Below are 21,201 nucleotides of genomic sequence, written 5' to 3'. Positions count from 1 at the left end.
TACTTAAATCAACCTTGATTAACTAAGGTACCTCAATTAACTTAAAAACACTATTCTTTAAATCCTCATCAATATTTTTCAACTTTCTTTAAAATATATTGTGTCAAATGTAGTACATCACATAACTATTGGAGTAGGTGGATTATCTCCTTAAGAATATTTTCTAGCTCGGTTGTAATACCACCAATTTCAACTTGTTGAGTAGTAATGGACTAATTTAGTTTCTCCATAATCCTCTTCTCTATTCTTTTCTCTTCTAATTGTATCAAATTTTCATTAACATCAACATCAGGTGCATTTACCTATTTTACAAGTAAAATTAATTGATCAATCATTGGAGGTTTGTCATTGGCTGGTGCATCTAGAACAATTTGTAATAAGATGTCCTTCACATCTTATAATACTTGTTTGTACTTCACTTCCTATCTTTCTCTTTTGCATCTTTCCCCTTCACAATTCTCCATAATTTATCATAGCATCAGAATCCAATTTTGTATGATCATAGATTGAAAGTTTGATAGCTTCATCTAATATTACCTTATCTCTTCTACTCTTTTTCATCTTTTTCTTGTCTTGTAATGTGATTGATCTTGTATTTGGTGATATAATTGGTTGCACTAAAGCCATCTCCTCCTTAGATTTCTTATTTTTCTCATCAATTAAAGGTTTGTCTTACTTTACCCACTTTTTGTTGTGAAAATATTAGGTTATTTAGCTAGTGTCCCTATAACAACGTTTGAAACAACAATTTTATTTAGATTTGGCTATGTGTATACACCAGTGTTCATTATTATTTAAGGGGATAGTGATAGTTACTAATCCATGTAACCCCAATAATGTTTCCTTTTATTCATTATAGTCCTTTAATAGTTGATAATTTCTATAAGGATTTAACTAATTCTGACTTGGTTGTGCATAAGGTACCTATTAGTAAGTCATATTTTGTGAATAAGGACTCTAAGTGGAATTTTGATCCTTTGAAAAGCTATTCTCCACATCAAACTCCCATGCCTGATTCAATTCAAGTGTCTACTTGTAAGAGACAAGAAAGAAAACCTAATGCTTAAAAGATTAAGGAGAAAATTGACCTTGGTATTCAAGCTACTCTGGGAAAAAATTTGATAGATAGCAAAAGGAAAAGGAGTACAAAAGGAAATCCTTAGAAGAATGAGAGATCTTTCGTGAAGTGTTAGACAAAAGATGTGCTCTCTAATCTAACTTGATGTGGGTGGTGCTGATGTAATTTTTCTTCAAAAAACAAAATTGTCTCAATAATCATATTCTTCTATAATTACAAAGTTGACTAAGTGGAACTCATTTCATGTTCATGTTCCAGGTGCTTCAGGTGGTTCATGTATTCTTTGGAACCATAAATCTTGCACTGCTATATATTCAGTCTTTTTCTAACTAGTGGCAAGTAGTTGTTACTAATTTTGGTATGTCATTCACAGTGCTCAATATATATGGCCCTACTTCTACATGTGATGATAAGACATAACTTTTGGATTCCTATTCTTAGGCTATTTCCAACATTCAAGATGATAAATTTATTGTGCCTGGGGATTTCAATGGCATTCTATCTCGGGATGAGAAAATTGAAGGTATATTCCTCCTCTTCATAAAATGATAAATTTTCTGATTTATCCCTCCTTCTAAAGGAACATTTACATGGACCAAAAAGGGACAAGAATTTCACCAAATTACTAGAGACTTGATAGGTTTCTTATTGCTCATGATTGATTCCTTTCAAATATTAATATTAATTCAGAAATCCTCACTTTGGTTGCTTCAGATCATTTTTCTATTTCTCTATGTATGAATCTAACGAGAGTCCCAGTGGTAGTAAACCATTTTTTAAGTTTAAGCATATGTGATTTAGGCACTTGGATTTCTTGTCACTACTCAACCAATGTTGTCTGCTCCTTTTGTCAAGGAATCTATAATGTATCAGCCTCACATGAAGCTTAGATAGGGTTTACCTAGCTACCTAGAGCTAATGGAGCAGACAGTTCTATCCCATGACGAAAGGTGAGAGAGATTTGGCAATTGGCAACTTTGTACTAGCCAACACTATAAGTTTTAGCATCACCCGAGATGGCATTGTAAAATGAAAATTAAATGTGATATCCAAAAAGTGAGAGAGGTTATTGTAGGTCTTTCCAACATGGTCCTGTAGAAACTAGAATCACATCCATACCTCACACGAGCTCCAAGATATGCCCCATCAAAGATCACAGCCCTATGGGATTTAGTGACCCTTGGGGACATTTTGGTTCAGCATGCCCGAGAATGTTTGAGTGCTAAAGGGGATAGGATGAGGTTGAGGATAGGGTTTACCTAGCCACCCAGAGCTAATGGAGTAGACAGTTCAATCCCATGACAAAAGGTGAGAGAGATTTGGTAGTTAGCAACTTTGTAGTAGCCAACACTACAAGTTTCAGCATCACCCGAGATGGCGTTGTAAAATGAAAATGGAATGTGATCTCGAAAAAGAGAGAGAGGATATTGTAGGTCTCTACAAAATGGTCTTGTAGGAACTAGAATCACATCCATACCTCACACAAGCTCTGAGATATGCCCTATCAAAGATCACAGCCCTATGGGATTTAGTGACCCTTGGGGACATTTTGGTTTGGTGTGGCCAAGAATGTTTGAGCACTTAAGGGGGTAGGAAAAAGTTGAGGATAGGGTTTACCCGGCCACCCAGAGCTAACAAAGTAGATAGTTTGATCCCACAACGAAAGGTGAGAGAGATTTGGCAGTTGGCAACTTTGTACTAGCCAACACTGCAAGTTTCAGCATCACCCAAGATGGCATTCTAAAATGAAAACAAAATGTGATCTTCAAAAAGAGAGAGAGTTTATTTTAGGTCTCTATAACATGGTCTTGTAGGAATTGGAATGGCATCCATACCTCACATGAGCTCCGAGATATGCCCCATCAAAGATCACAACCCTATGGGATTTAGTGACCCTTGGGGACATTTTGGTTCAGCATGCCTGAGAATGTTCGAGCACTGAAGGGGGTAGGATGAGGTTGAGGATAGGGTTTACCCGACCACCCAAAGCTAATGGAGCAGACAGTTTGATCCCACGACCTTTTTTCCACTAAGTTGCAAATTTGAGCAACTTTTACAACTTTCAATAATGCAACTTTGCACAAAAAGTACAATTTTTACATTTTTCACTTGATTCCAATTCTATGACTTAGAAAAGGTTCAAAAATAGTAAAAAATCAAAGTAAAATAAGAATATAGATAGTTTAATGGTTATTTCCTAAAAGTTGCTAAATTGTTGCAAAAGTTGCTAATGCAACTTTGCAATTTTTGCATTGACAACATTTGGGTGAATTATGCATTTTGGCTTGGAGGGTATGGAAACTGAAATGTGTTAATGGGAACATGATAGATAGGGTAGAAAAAACTTATTAAAGCCTAAAAACATGTTAGAGTTGACTTTTTGTAGGATTTTCCCATTAGGAACTAGAAGGGTCACTTGGCACATTGTTACAAATTTGCTCATTTTGGGTTGTTACTTGGGTCCATCACCCTATCCTCTACATTAGGATTGATCCTAGGTTAGGGGTGGATATAAAAGACCTATAAAGGTATTAAATACTATAATAAGGCTATCAAAGCCTCTAAAAGATGTAAAAGGCACTAAAAGTGCAATATTTTGTAAAAAAATGGGCTTAATCAAGTCATGTAAAGGATCCAAAGGGAGGTTTCATTTCATTTTGAGAGTCTAAATGAGTTTAAAACCTCATTCCCATGTGTGGGAGACAAGTTTGGGTAGTCAAAATTGATTGCTCCAAAGGTGGATTTAGTGTTTTCTCTAAACAAGAGTTTCATTTTACATTGGAAATAATCTAATATAACCAAAGTGAAGGAGTTTGAACCATTTTGGGATTCTAGAGACGTTGCAAAGTAATATTTCTAGAAAGCCCTAGGGTAAAGGGGCTAGAAAGGAGGGTATGCAAACTCACCTAGGGCTAGATTTCTATGCTCCTTCCAAACACTTATTTGTTGATTTCATTGCCTAGCCGGGTATGCAAACTCACCTAGGGCCTCTTGGGGGAAAAAAAAAACCTCTACAAAACAAGACCAAAATACATATTTAAATATCATATCATAGAATATTAGAGGATTGAATTCTCCTCTTAAGAAGGATATATTTCGGAATGTGGTTTGGTAACCCAATTTGAACATTTGGAGGGACCCTTGTGGAGAAGGGTAGGTATTTAGTTTAATGGTTTGAATCTATTCTTGAAGCAAGTCATTTTTTGAATGTTTATTACTTCTTGGGGATCTAGTTTGACTCCTCAAATCATTGGTATCAAATCTAGTAGATCTATTGAGGGGTGCAAAATTAGTTACTTGTGTTGTAGATTGTTATATTGAGAAGATGCCTCCAAAAAAAATATATAGAAGGAGATACAAGAGCTGATATAAGCTACTAAAATAATGGATAGAGAGTTGAGGAAACAAAGAGACTAAGATGCAATAAGGTAAAGAGAAGTGAGACAAGTAAGCAAGTAAAATGCAACCATCTTGAAAATCTTGGAAGCTTTAGAAAGGATTCCTACGAGGGATGTGCATGAAGAACAAGAAAGTGATGCTTAAGCACTTGAGAATCCTCATGGAGAGGATGGATGGGACTTAGATCTTGAAGAAAGAAGGATGATAAGGTTGTTGAAGATATTTCAATGTGGTAGAAGAAAGACAATAACTGATTTCCATATCTATCATGGCAAGATAGATAGTGAAGAGGTTTTGCAGTTGATAGATTCCCAAGAGAACTATTATAATTATGGAGATATAAGTGAAGTAAAATAAGGTAAAGCTATACAAAACATAGCTAAGAGGGACAACATTGACATGGTGAAGTAGTGTAATGGAAAAGAGGTTTTGTAAGGGTGGAACAAACATGACCAAATGGTGAAGGATGTGCCTCTTCCATCAAATAATACAATCCAAAAATAGAGGGCAAGGAATAACTTGAAAGAAAAGGAGATGGGTTTGATGACCTACATAGAGGAATTTCACAAGTTGAGCATAAGAGGTGGATTAGAGCATAAAGATGAAAATGTTGCAAGGTATCTTAATGGGCTCATATAAAACTTGCAAAATGAGATTACCTTGATTTTTCCTAAGACGCTTAGAGATAGTTTCCAATTGGCTATAAGTGCATAAGATATGGTCAATAGGAAGAAAGAGAGACAAGAAGGTGGTAGAGGAAATGCAAACAGAGGATGGGGAAGAAATGATAGTTTAGTTTCATATGAAATGGTGAACAATTTATATTTGGAATGGTCACAACACAATAGGCCATATAGAGCATCACATGTAAGTAGTGATGATTTTCTTAAAAGATAGATGACTATGAGCATCACATGTATAGAGCATCTCCATTAAAATATGTTTGCTAGTGTAAACCTGTGAGGAATAGTTGGTCCCAATTCAGTTGTGTGTCAATATTAGGAATGTGACCAATTAATGCGACAACCTCATCATATTTCACTTGAAAAAACTTGTGCGTCAACTTTATTAGCCCTCTTCTTTGGTGACCTACAAATGAAGAATTAGCACAATAAAAAATCTAAGATAAGATTTTAAAAATGGGTCCTATTAAAGAATCTAATATAAATTCAAATAATGTATCTAGATTCTAAACAAATAATAAATAAATCTCATCACTTACACATCATAACAGTACGGTCCACCTTAGTCATGTGATAGTCTTGGGGAAGAGGTTGTAACATTGTATTTGGATCCAATTGATCACTTTTTATCTCTCTCCCTCTCTCCCTATTCAATCTAATGAGCCAATTGGATCTGCTCGACATTTTAATGTCTCAAGTATTGCCTCATAGTCTGACTCGCAAACTTTCCAAAAAATCTTATTATGTGGTTTTCCACCATATTTTATCAAGTGTACATTTGATGTGACAACAAGGTTTCAATAATGAAGAATCTTCCTCTCTATTTGCCAATCCTCAAATAACCACAAGTTAGGATTCTTCATACGATATCATCTAAGCCATGTGCTTGTTACAACCACCGCACCGACATGGTAATCTAAACCTTCACCATCTATAACTGACTGATCCATTTTTTGTTTGGCTTCAATACAATGACAAAAATAATAATATGTCCCTTCTTCATTGTCTTCAAGTGCAATAATAGCAAAAACATGGCATGCAGTGACAAATGTACAAAATGCGGTCATTAATTCAAAAAATACTTAGGTAAAAGTTATAAAGTTACATATTGAAATTAAAAAGAGATATATATATATATATATATATATATATATATATATATATTACTAGGTTGCAATAGATCTGATAAGTGGTCAAAGTCAATAGACGAATCCATCTCTACCATTTTCAGTGCTTGTGGGGGACAATAGGTGTCAATTGGGTCCAACACCCGTATATCCCATTTGTCCACCCATTCAGTTGACTCATAGTCATCCCAATTTTCCTCTGCACATGATGGACAATAGCATGCCATTTTTCATGTGTGGATACTCCATGAACCTGCATTAGAGCTTCTAAAAGAGTGTAACTCACTAGATCCTGTTAGTGTGCAACAATCTTGATATAGTGCAATGTTAGTATTATCTATCAACCAAAAAAATCTGTGAACTGTAGACTCACCTTCCTTAGCTGGACCCATTGTAGCATTACACCATTGGACGATAGATTTTGCATCTATCAATATTGCTCCATCTTTCTACTTTAGTAATTCATGAGCTAAGGCTCTTTTAATGCATGTGCCTGCACCATCGTGCTCTCCCTTACCATGACCAGCCTCCGTGAAATTCCACATATATTGAATTCTACACAACCTGTGCTTCCTACTCAACCAATAGAACATTCGTGCATTCTTGAATTGAAATACACAATTGTCTAACCAAATAATGTGTTGACAATATGATATGCCCCTATTAGCCAAATCTCCATAAAATAGTTGAAAACAACCATTTACAAACTCTGTAGAATGTGATTGATCATCGCTGATGTAAAAATGGTACTCCCTCAAAATCTTCCTATCATCCTCTGTACTTGTAGGTGAATGCATGAATTTTATGTGAACAAATATGGAAACCTATTGAGATGTATAATACTTTGCTTGCACCTCATTTTTTGGTTGTAGTGTGTAGTTCTCTACAAAATCTACAATCAAAACAATGGTATCCAATGGAAACATATCGTTGCACAACTTGAATTGCAAATCCAACCATCGAGCTCTATGGGTATGCCTTGCATACTCATAAATAATCTTTTAATGAAAAATCTTCATGAACTCATACACTGGAATCTTTTCAATGACTAGATCACATCTTTTACCATGTTTCCCATCTTTTAGAGCATATGCCATTGTCTTGAATTTTCCGTAATCTACTATTTCATTTCCAATTGCATGCGTACTATCCATATGTTGACAAGTTGATAAAAGTTGCAAAGAACCACAAAATAAGCACGTACCATCCAAGCATGATGTCTTGCAAAAATTTTGGCCATCCCCTATTTCACATAAAATTTTGGATATGAATTCCCTTGAAGATGTTGGTGGCTCTTTTATGTCACAATCTTGCAAAACAAACTGAGAATGCAAAACTATGCATATATGCCTAAAAACATCAAAATGGTTAGAAAATTAAATATGTATCCTACAACAAAAAGTTGTGCATGTGTGATTTATCTTCACATAAAAAGGTTTAACCATCTCAAAAAAAATTTGACTTATTTGAATTTGAGGATACATACCAATAAATTTTGCGAGTCCAAAAAATGTTTCGCATTTGGCTCACAATTTCGGCTACCAATCCTCCTTCTTACAACATCTCTTTGATTAGGAGAAACAAGTGTATTATTTTTTCAAAAATCTTTGATCAATGATTTCAAGGCTTCACTAATTTCTTTATCCTTTTGCGGTAGTCTACTACTAAATGTCCATAACTCATTTTTTGTTAAATCTTCTAATCTCTCATGCCTTAGCATGGCTCTCCTTAGGGTACCTCTACCAATTTTTAATGTTTTTCTTGTCTTTCTCATGATTCAAGCTTTCTTCATTTAGCTACTTACTATTGTCGATGTGAGTACTCATCTTGTGATATTACTATCTTTGGTGCATTACTTAGAACCCACTTTGTCATAAACACTCATTAGATTCTTTACAATATTTCTTTCATTTGAATCATCCATTGTTCGTAGCCCAAGAATCTTCATGATAGGCCTAAATTTCAAATTTCTCATCATTTAAACAAATAATTGGCATTGACCTATAATATTTAATTCTTCAAAAAATAATCTCCAAATACTATTAACTTTTCTTTGTTAAGTACGCTTGCTAATCTTGTCAGACATTGATTTCAAAATGATAGTATCAATATCAATCAAATATTTTGGTCTTCTAAAATGAATTCTAGGTGTTCTAATCTCTTCAATTCTCTCAACATTTTGAACATCAATATAAGGTTGAGTGTATTGTGGACCTTGAACCAAAGATGATGTGCCTTGGCAATAAGATGTAAAAAATGGAATATCACCTACTTGATGTGTTGATGTTGTGCTTTCAACATGACATGATGGAGTGTGTATATCGTTGGATCTAAAAATCAGTGTCTCTTCTACATGAGAGGATGATATGCCTTCAACATTGAAAGATGGTACTCCAACATTTGAAGATGGTGTAGCAGACGATATGACTCCAACACTGGAGGATGGTGTAGCTTCACAATTCAATTGTCTTCTTGAGCATAACAATCTCATTCATTCTCTTTGTCTTTCTAATTCTTCCTCTTTGTTTCTTTATATTGGTGATTCTTGATCCTCTTCGAAAGTCAATTCTTCATTATTGCTTTGTAATTTTCTTTTTTCACATAGTAATTTCATTTTATCTCTTTTAATTGCCGAATCTCTCTCCCTCTCTTCATTTGTTTGAATCTTTGGTTTCTTCCTTGGCATGATGATGATTTCTAGATGTCAAATTATTCAAACATCCGAATTACTTAAAATGTGTAAATTACAAATTATTCAATTACATATAAAAATTATAATTATTTGAATGATTACACAATATATATCAAATGACTTGTCAAATTTCTAACCATTCCAAAATAACATTTCATTCAAACATACAATTTTCAATGAATTCACTATATATTAAATAACATGTCAAATTATAATCAAATTTGTATCTATATATTGACAAACAATATTTAAAATGGATTGCACTAACCTTTTCTATACAAATAATATTAAAAATGTCTTCAAATTATGTATCCAATGATTGAATTTGGTGTTTGCTAACTTCCAAAAGTGTTGAAATAGTGTTTTCTATGTTGAAACCTGTGATTTCTGTTAGAATAACAGAGTGCATAATAGACCAAAAGAAAGAAATGGATAAAATGGGCCCCAAGGTTGGTTTTTTACCATTTTTAGGTATTTGAGATAGTGCGTACACACTATAGCACGTATGCACTATAAAGTGCCTATGCACTATAGTGCGTATGCACTATGTGAAATCACATCACTCCCCATCCTCCCTACTCTCTCTCCCATCCCCTCCCCCTCTCTCTTCCTACTCTCTCTCCCCTCTCCCATCCTTTACTCTCTCTCACTCTCCCTCTCCCATCACCTACTCTCTCTACCTCTCTCACCCTCTCTCCTCTCCCATCCCCAACTCTTTAGATCTCTCACACACTCTCTTATCCCCCCTATCTCTCTCCCTCTCCCTCTCCTACTGCCTACTTTTTCTCCCCCATCTCCTAATCTCTCTCCTCTCCCATCCCCTACTTTGTCTCTCTTACACACATTCCCATTCCCCCTATCTCTCTCCCTCTCCTACTTCCTACTATCTCTCTCTCTTCCTCTCTAATCACTCTCTCCCATATTGTATGAGCTCTCTCTACCACCACCTACTCACTCTCACACTCTCTCTCATTCCCTACTCTATCTCTCTTACACACACACTCCCATTCCCCCTCTCTCTCCCTCTCCCATCACCTACTTTCTCTCCCCCATCCCCTACTCTCTCTCTCCTCTCTCATCCCCTACTCTCTCACATTCACACTATCTTCCATCCCCTACTTTGTCTCTCTCTCACACACACACTCCCATCCCCCTCCTCTCCCATCCCCTACTCTCTCACACTCACACTCTCTTCCATCCCCTACTTTGTCTCTCTCATACACACACTCCCATCCCCCCTCTCTCTCTCCCTCTCCCACCACCTACTTTCTCTCCCCCATCCCCTACTCTCTCTCTCCTCTCCCATCCCCTACTCTGTCTCTCTCTCACACACACACTCCCATCCCCCCTCTCTCTTTCCCTCTCCCACTGCCTATTTTCTCTCTGCCATCGTCGTACTCTCTCTCTTCCACCCCCTACTCTCACACTCTCTCCCATCCACTACTCTCTCTCTTTCATAGATACACACACTCTTATCCCCCACTCTCTCCCTCTCCCTCTCCCACTCCCTCTTCTACTACCTACTATCTCTCTCTCTCTCTCAAGTCCTCTTTTTACCTCTCTACTCTCTCTCTCTCTCTCTCCCATCCCTTACTCTCACTCTCTCTCCCATCCCATACTATGTCTCTCTTACACACACACTCCCATCCCCCTTCTCTCTTTCCCTATCCCACCGCTTACTTTGTCTCCTCCATTGCTGTACTCTCTCTCTGCCACCCCCTACTCTCACACTCTCACACTCTCTCCCATCCCCTACTCTCTCTCTTTCATAGATACACACACTCTTATCCCCTCACTCTCTCCCTCTCCCTCTCCCTCTCCCTCTCCTACCGCCTACTATCTCTCTCTCTCTCTCAAGTTCTATTTCTTCCTCTCTACTCTCTCTCTCCCATCCCTTACTCTCTCTCTCTCTCCAATCCCCTACTATGCCTCTCTTACACAAACACACACACTCCCATCCCCCCCTCTCTCTTTCCCTCTCCCACAACCTACTTTCTCTCCTCCATTGTCGTACTCTCTCTCTCTGCCACCCCCTACTCTCACACTCTCACACTCTCTCCCATCCCCTACTCTCTCTTTCAGAGATACACACTCTTATCCCCCCACTCTTCTTCTCTCCCATCCCCTACTCTCTACATTTTTCACACACACTCCCATCCCCCTATCTCTCTCCCTCTCCCAGTCCCACTCCCTCTCCTACTGCCTACTATCTCTCTCTCTCTCTCTCTCTCTCTCTCTCTCTCTCTCTCTCTCTCTCAAGTTCTCTTTCTTCCTCTCTACTCTCTCTCTTCCATCCCTTACTATCACTCTCTCTCTCCCATCCCCTACTCTCTCTCATGCTCTCCCATCCTGTAATCTCTCTCTCTCTCTCTCTCTCTCTCTCTCTCTCTCTCTCTCTCTCTCTCTCTCTCTCTCTCTCTGTCTCTGTCTCTGTCTCTCTCTGTCTCTCTCTCTCACTCACTCACTCTCTCATCTTGTACGAGATCTCTTTTCCACCACCTAAGTTCTCTCTCACACTCTCACACTCTCTCCCATCCCCTACTCTATCTCTCTTACACACACACTCCCATCCTCCCTCTCTCTCTCCTCTCCCATTCCCTACTCTCTAGATTTGTCACACACTCCCATCCCCCATCTCTCTCCCTCTCCCACTCCCTCTTACATCGCCTACTATCTCTCTCTCTCTCTCCCATCCCCTACTCTCACTCTCTCTCTTCCATCCCCTACTCTCTCTCACACTCTCTCCCATCCCTCTCTCTCTCTCTCTCTTACCCCCATCCCATATGAGCTCTCTCTGCCACCTCCTACTTTCTCTCAAACACTCACACTCTCTCCCATCTCTTACTATATCTCTCTTATAAATAAATACACATTCCCATTCCCCTCCCTCTCTCTCTCGCAGTCCCTATCCCACTACCTACTCTATCTCTCTTACATGCTTCCATTCCACCTCTCTCTCCCTCCCACTCCCTCTCCCACTGCCTACTCTCTCTCTCTCTCTCTCTCTCTCTCTCTCTCTCTCTCTCTCTCTCTCTCTCTCCATCCCTCTACCATTGCCTACTCTCTCTACCTCTCTCTCCCTTCTCTCTTTCACACACACACACACACCCATCCCCCCTCTCTCCTCTTCCATCCCATACTTTTTCTCTCACGCGCTCTCCCTCTCCCAATGCCTACTCTCTCTCTCTCTCTCTCTCTCTCTCTCTCTCTCTCTCTCTCTCTCTCTACTCTCTCTTACATTTTCACACTCTCTCCTATCCCCTACTCTCTCTCTCTCTCTTTCTCTCTTAACCACATTTCTATCCCCCCTTTCTCTCCCTCTCCCACTCCCTCTCCCATCGCCTACTCTCTCTTCCATCCCCTACTCTCTATCAAGCTACTTTGTCTTCCCCCTCTCCCATTCCACACTCTCTCTCTTTCACACACATGCACTCCCATCCTCCTCTCTCTCACACTTCCTCTCCCACTCCGTCTCCCATCACTTACTCTCTCTCTCTCTCTCCCTCATCCACTACTCTTAATCTCTCTCTCCCAACCTGTACTCTCTCTCACACTTCCTCTCTCTCCCATCCCCTACTTTCAATCTCTTTCCCCCATCCCGCACTCTCTCTTTTCCACCCCTACTCTCTCTCACACTTCCTCTCTCTTGCATCTTGTACTATCTCTACCACCCCTACTCTCTCTCCCATTCTATACTCTCTTTGCCACCCCTACTTTGTCTCCCATCCTATACTCTCTTTGCCACCCCTACTCTTTCTCACTTTCTCTCTTTCCTCTCCCATCCCTACTTTCTCTCTATCTCTCTCTCACACACATGGCCATTCCCTTATCCCCCCCCCCAACCTAGTTCTCTTATGCAATTTAGGTCTTAATAGTGCGTGCGCACTATAGCATGCACGCGCTACTGAGAAATCATTTTTCAGATAGCGCGTGCACACTATAGTGCATGCATGCTAGAGGGTGCATGTGCTATTGAAAGCTTATTTAAACTTGAGCCTAAGGCTTGGTTTTTCCTTGGAGATTCAACCCAAAGGTTTGGAGTTTATGAATAGGTTTGAGATGTGTTTTCCAACAAACATACCAAAAATCATTGTTTTTTCTTGTGTGCTCCCCTTCAAGATTCCTCATGGTTGGGTATCGATAAGATCAAGTTACATAGCATTATAGGTCTTTGGGTTAGCTATCTAACCATACAATTTATATTTAATTTGAACTATTTCAAACCTTTCATCTATAATTTCTTTTGAATGTATGTTCATTTTTTGTCAAAAACCACCATGTACTAATTGGGCTATAGATTTTAGCTCGTTCATCGAATTTTGCAACAACTTAGTTTTTAAAAACTAGACTCCATTCTACACACTTTGAAAAAAAAAAAATTTGATTTTAGATTAGTTTTCAATTATTTCTAGGGGGAACACATAGATATTTCATGTTTTTGGGATGTGTCTAGTTAAAAAAATTATTTTAAAAAAAATACACATTATAAAATTATCCAAAAAAATTGGGATAAACTACATAGTGTTAAGTAACTTTTGACTAGAGCGATTAAAGAATTTCAAAAAATAAGTTAAAATTTTATGGGGGCCACACTTTGTACTGTGTTATGTTTTTTTGGAATAAACAATACCACTTTTTGTCCCCCCCTTTTTTGAGGACCTAAAACTAAACCATTTTGAAAAAAAATTAGTAGTTTAGAAACTAGATTCAAAGGACTAAGACTTTCATTTTTTTCATATCTTAAATTTTTGAGCGTAATTATCTTCAAATTCTTGTTGAAGTTCAAAATTTGTAGATTTCAGGAAAAAGGTGTCCACTTATACCCCCCTTTTGGCACCACAACTTTGTGCACTTACCCCTATAGTTATAATATTGATAATGGGTCATGTATCCATATCTAAAATTTAATGAAAATAATAAGGAACACAGTCAAATAATAAAATCATCAATTTAATTAGTCTTTTTTTTGTGAGAAAGATTAGAATATCTGAGAGGGCAGGGGGGTGTTAGTCAATTATCCTTGTATCTATATGTAGTAATTGAAATTTTACTAGCTTCAAATTGTTGGAAATAGAAATGAGCAACTAAGAGGGGAGGGGTGAATCAATTACCACAAAAACAAATCCAAAAGTCCCTTTAAGATGTCATAACAATATAATACCAATAACTTGCTCTAACTCAGTTAACACCAAATATTCTACTATAGCTTGGTTAACACTAAATATATTACTATCACTTGATTAGTATTGAACATGTAGATCTTAAGACATTAAATATGATTAACTTTACTTAATTAGTTATAGAAACATAAATGAAATAATATGAACACAAGAGACATTGAGATTTAACATGGAAACTCAATTTAGGAAAACTACCAATAGTAATTAGTCACTATTTTTCACTCTTCTGAAGTGAGCCCTATTAGGAACCAACCTAGTTAAAGGTTAAAAAACAAACTATTAGGTGTGACCTTATTAGAGGATTTAATTCATCCTATTAGGAGTAGCCTTGTTAGAGGTCTTCAAAGACTTCAATCTAGAAATGCCACCTCGCTAGAGGATTTGACAAATAGTTGTTAGGCCAACTTTTTTAGGATATTTGATTCACTACTACAATTATTAGACAGTAACAATGACTTGACTTGATTATTGATGCAAATGTTTTTTCTGAATTAGGATCTCTATTCTGGCTTCAATACTTGATCCTCTTTGATCAGAATGTTCTTTGTAGCTTGATCAACTCAGATACTCTGATATCCTTCCAATTCACTTCATTAATTCATCTTCTTCAATATCATGCTTTTTACAATTCAATCCTCAACTTGACCTTATATGAATAAACTTGTCAAGTCAACTTGAATATACTTTTAATCAAACAAATTGCATTCCTTATTCAGCTAACATTAACCAATAAATCAATCAATCTTAATATGTTGTCAATCAACTAATATAGAATAGAGTGCTTAGTCAACTCATAGAAACTCTTCATTTATTGACCCAACTTGGTCAATATTGATTTTGAATTTAATATCCTTTGGTAATTGAGTGAACTATGTCAACATAGGATCCATGCCAACTTTCCTTTGGTACCTGAGTGAACTCAGCTAACACAAGATTTCCTTTGATGCCTAAGTAAGCTCTGTAATAACTAATTAGATGAACTTGGATATAACTAGATCACTTGGCATACATAAGATATTGTCTTCAATACCCAAGTGAGCTCAGTAATCACTTACTTTCTTAATAAAGTTTGACATTTTTTGTAACATTAAAGACAACATACAATTGCATAATTTTTTTTAACAATATCCCTCTTTAGCATTGATGACATCACAACATGTCATAGTAAAATGAAATTTTATAGAAAAATAGAAGGATAATTTATCATTAGTTTCATTTTGATTCTCATCCATGAGAACTCCCTGTATGAGTGAGAACTCCCACTAACATCAATCTCTTCCTTTGGAATGATTCTATGATTTCACTAACTACAATTTCTTCCTTTGACAACAAACTCTCCTTCTTTGACATCTCATGCCACAAACAATAATCAATGTGTTTTTCATGTAACTAATCTACTGATTCATATCTAATTTTCTCTAAGAATATTGCATCAACTTGCTTGATCTTCAAAGTTCTCAGTTAATACATCACTAAAACTTGATTAGTGAGCTTGAGATAGGGGAATGATCACTAGCTTACCTCTTAGATACAAAAATGAATCCTTAGGTAATGGCTTGGTCAATACATCTAATTTATTCCTTTGTTTTCACATATTCCAATCTCACCTCTTTTACTTGCACTAATTCTCTTAGAAAATCATATTTTATTGCAATGTGTTTAGTCTTGGTATGCATGACAAGATTCTTTGAAATTTTAATTGCACTGGTGTTATCACAAAAGATAACTATTGGATCCTTTATTTCTTCCTTCATGCCTACCAAAAATTGTTTGAACCAAATGATGTTGGAACAATTAATTGTTTCTATAACATATTTTTCTTCTTTCTTGTTGAAGACACTAGCCTCTTTCAAAGAAATAATTTTCCCCCACTAGTGCTTTTCCTATCATCAATACTTCCTTCCCAATCAACATCATTGAAGGCTTTCAATTCAAATATGTCTCATTTCTTATACCACAACCCATAATCTTTAGTACCTTTTAGTTACCTCATAAATCTTTTTATTGCCATCATATAGTTTTCCTTTTGATTAGCAAAGAATCTTACCATGATACTAATTTTTAATGCAATATCAAGTCTTGTGTGTACTACATAATGAAGTTTTTCAATCATTGATCTATATGTAGTCATATCTACCTCTTTGGAATCATCATTTTTGGAAATCATATATCTAGTAGACATAGGTGTTCAAACTAGTTTGGAATCTTCCAATCCAAATTTCTTAAATATCTCCTTGATGTACTTTGATTGAGTAATGTAGATAACATCTTTCTTTTGTTGAATTTGCAAGCCAACAAAGAATTTAATCTCTCCAAACATTGTCATTTCAAATTCTTTACTCATTTCCTTAGAAAAAGATTTGCATATATCATCATGTCCAGTGAATAATGTATCATCTAAAATGATTTCTAGCAGTACTATCTTCTTATCTAATCCTTCTTTGATGTATAGACTACTATTTTCATTTGTCCTTTGAAAACCAATCTTTACTAGATGACTATGAAATATTTAATACCAAGATTAGGGGCTTTTTTGAGACCATATAAAGCTTTTTGCAGTCTGCAAACCATATCCCTTTTGTTAGGATCTATGAAACCTTAAGATTTCTCAATGTAGACTTCTCCTTCTAGGATTCCATTCAAGAATGTTGATTTGACATCCATCTGATATACTTTGAATCATTTACGAGAAACATAACCAAGTAGTGTTCTAACACCTTCAAGTCTTGCAACATGAACAAAAGTCTCTTCATAATCAATACCTTCTTGAGAATAACCTTTTTAAACTAAGATTTCTTTATTTCTTGAAACTTTTCCATTCTCATTCAACTTGTTTCTAAATACCAATTTTGTGCCAATTACATTGTTTTCCTTGGGACCATGACAAAATTCCAAGTTTTGTTCCTTTCAATCTATTTATTCATTCATTTCCTCAATCTAGTTTTCATTTTCTAATGCATCTTTAGAAATTCTAGGTTCAATCTTAGTAAGAAAACATGTACCTTTTAATTTTTTCCTTGTCATTGTTCCCTTTGACTGATCTCCAATGATTTTATCGGGTGCATGATGCCTTTGACATATGTAGTAAGTACATGTACCTTCTCTCTGAATTCACTATGTTCACCATGCTCACAATGCTCTTTTGAATCATGCTTGGGCCCCACTACTTGTGACTCAAGTTCTTTAGACTATGACTAAATTTCCACTTGTTGAATCTCTAGTCCTTCTGATTACAACTTGGATCCTTTAGACCATGATTCATGTTGCACTACCTGCAACTCAATTTGAACTAGAGATTTAGGGGACTCAAGTGTTGAAGACTATTGATTTCCAATTGCATTTTCTTGAACTTCAAGTAAAGTATCAAGTTCATAGTAAAAAATGTTTCTATAGTTTTCTAGTTCTTTTCTACTTTGTTCTTCACTCTTTATTGCAAACTAATCAATTTCCACATGTGCACTTTATATTATTTTGTGAGTAGAAAGATTCAGACATTTATGTGTTTTTCTCTTGTTGGAGTATACCAAGAATACTCCTTCATCACTTTTCACATCAAAATTTCCATTCCTGGATTCTTTCAGGATATCAAATTTTCTTACAAATACTTTGAAATAATAGACATAAGGTTTATAGCCATACCATAATTCATAAGGCATTTGATTTGATTCCTTCATCAACTAAACTTGGTTCAAGGCATGAATTGATGTGTTGATTGCTTCCTTCCAATATTTGATTGCAACATTTTTCTCTATCATTAGTGTTCTTACACAATCTATAATGGATCTATTTATTTTTTCTACTATGCCATTCTACTGAGGTGTATGAGGTGGAGATACTTGTCTCTTGATTCCTCTTTCATTGAAAAGTTCATTGAATTCATTTGAGATGAATACTCCTCCTTTATCTAACCTTATACACTTTAGTTTATTTCCTATTTCTTTCTCCACTCTAGCCAAATACGACTTAAATTTTTGAAATGCTTTAGATTTATATTTTAGTTACGTGATTTTCATCATCAAAGAATAATCATCAAAAAATAAGATAAATTACTTATCTACATAGTAGCTTTCTATGCCAATGGGTCCACAAAGATCTATATGAGCTAGCACCAAAACTTCTTCAAAATGATAATTCTTGCTTTTGAAACTTATCATTCCAATTTGACAATATTTGCACATGCCCATATCAGGTTTCTTTAGACTTGGAATTCCTCTCACTCTTTGGTTCTTACTTATATTGGTCAGGTTATCAAAATTCACATGACACTATATATGTGAAAAACAAGCCTCAAATCCTCACACACACTTCAACATGGTCATTATCTGAAGGATCATCCTGAAATGAAAATGAGATTATTCAACCAAATAATCCAATAGTTTGACCTACTGCCTTCTAACTAGAAGGATTTTAGCTATGCTCTTAGAATAAGAAGTTGGAAACTAGACCTCTAGTACACAGGATTTATAGCTAAATGAGAATGAAGATTATACTAGATGAAATGCAATTAAGCTAAGAAAATAAAAGATAATACTATGCTAAATGAATGCATTTTTAAAATCTAGATGATATTATAATGCAAGAAATAAAATCTATGAAAATGTGAGCAAGATGAGCAAGTATTCTAGCATAAGTTTGATGCAACTTCAAATCAACCTCCTTAATGAGGAATGGTGAGCTTCTTTTATAGAATGTAATAGGTGATCAATGGTCGAGATTAATCAGAATGGATGATCAAGATTGAAGATGAGACCTAGTCATAAAGGAAACTTCCTCATGAAAAGGGAGTTAACTGGTTCCCTTTGAGTGATAATAGGAGTTAACTGACTACCTTTTGAGTGATAAAAGGATTTAATTGACTGCCTTTTGAGTGATAAAAGGAGTTAATTGATTTCCTTTTGAGTGGTAAAAGGAGTTAATTGACTACCTTTTGAGTGATAAAAGGAGTTAATTGATCACCTTTTGAGTGATGAAAAGAGTTAATCCCTTTTTGAGAATATTTAATTTAATAAAATAGAATATGACCTCATAAATGGATAACTTTAACTATTTAAATAATTAAATTCAATAATTAAAAGGAGGAGATATCTTATTAAATTAAATGTATTTAATTCTTTTCTAAATTAGCTTAAAGAGGTAATTTTAAATTAATTAAAGTAGAACACTTGTAATTAAATTAAATTAAATCAATAGGTTTATGTAGCTAATTTTAGTTGATGCTTAAGAATTAAGTAAATAGTGTGATTAATGTAGATTTAGGTTTATGTAGCTAATTTTAGTTGATGCTTAAGAATTAAGTAAATAGTGTGATTTTTTGCATTTGACACTTAGGTCAAGTAGAGATTGTCAGAATTAGAATTTCCTAGTAAAATAGGACTTAGGAATAATTAAATAGACTAGAATTGGTTAATGTGGCAACGTGCCAATTTTGGGGTATTACATTTTACCAATGAATGTGTGAGAAGCACATTTGATTCAAAGAAATTAGAAGTATGATGCAAAGATCAAGATATGAGATTGGTTCTGAAATTGATGATACAAAGACCAATTGATAAGCTTTTAAAGGTTACTTCTAGAATGAAGCTTAATTTGAAGGAATCTAGATAGAACACCTAGATACCTATATTAATAAGCTTTTAAATATTATCTCTAGAATGAAGCTTAATCTTAAGGAATCCATACAGAACACCTAGATAACTAGATTGATAAGCTTTTAAAGATTATCTCCAGAATGAAGTTGAACCTTAAGTAATCCAGATAGAGCACCTAGATACCTAGATTGATAAAAGAGATAACAAGACCTATCATGAGTTGTAGAATCATCCTCAGAATGAGGTTTGATCCTCAAGAGTCAGGATTTAGACTATCCCAATACTTGTCCCTCGAACTCTGATAAGAAGTGTTATAAGATTGATCAACTAATCAGAAGATAAGATAGATGGAAAATGATGCTAGGTAAAGGGGACAAGATGCCCCAAGTGATGAGATACCCCGAGTGATGAGATGCCCCAAGAGATGAGACACCCTGAGTGATGACAACATAGGATTTAGATTAAGTTGAAATTCAGATTCAATGATTTAATCATGCTGCACCCTCAAGAGTGAAATTGAAAGATGACACACCAAAAATATGATGTAGGATAGTATATCAAGAGATAAAGAAGAAATATGAGATTTTGAAGAGTGGAGAAGGGATCACAACAATGAAGAGAAAATTTGGAGTCAATTTGAAGTGACTGTGAGGTCTAAAAGACCAAGTTTGACCAAAGTTAACCAGAGTTGACTTTTTCTAGAATTGTTAGAAAATTTGAAGAAAAATATGATTTGAAAAGATTCCAAGGCTCACAAAGTATCAAAAAAATTGGACTACACAAGCATTCAATTATGTTAGTTCCAAAAATTTAAAGTGTGAATTTGAGTTGTTTAAGTGTGTCTGATTTTGTATTCGATCCTGAAAATGGATTAAGAGTAGTAAAATTAGCTAGGGTGTGATGAATTGATCATTTGTGTAGTCATGAATAAATGTGATACTTTGAAGAAGTCAACAATTCCTTATCATGAAGCATAAAAGTAGATCTACAATAGAACCATGTGCTTAAGCAATGCAATCCTATACTAGATGCAACTTTAAACTAGATGCAAGCCTAGGTCTGGTTACCAAGCTTCAATAATTATCATCATTGAGCATGTAGCGAATCCCAAATGTCATGCAATCCCCACTACACATTGCTATCATAGGAATATGAATAAGACATTTGTTCTAGTTTTGTCTAGATTAAATGTAAGCATTCGAGGCACAAGAAGCCAAAATGACTAGAACATTTTGTCCCTTTTAATGTAGCAAGTTAACATAAGCATCCAAGCATAAATTCTAGGATGACTAGAATGTTTCTTGCATGCAAACATAGAAAACACATGAGAGATGCTTCTTATGCTAAGTAATTAGTAAGTATTCTATTTGCAATGACCCTGATGTTCATAACCTAAGATAGAAGTGTGCTAAGTATACTCCCAGTGACCCATACATTCACTTAGTAGGATGAGT

Source organism: Cupressus sempervirens, chromosome 1, assembly GCF_028749045.1.
Source record: "Cupressus sempervirens isolate cs-2001-9-10 chromosome 1, ASM2874904v1, whole genome shotgun sequence".
NCBI lineage: Eukaryota > Viridiplantae > Streptophyta > Pinopsida > Cupressales > Cupressaceae > Cupressus > Cupressus sempervirens.
Note: the sequence above shows the minus strand (reverse complement) of the source record.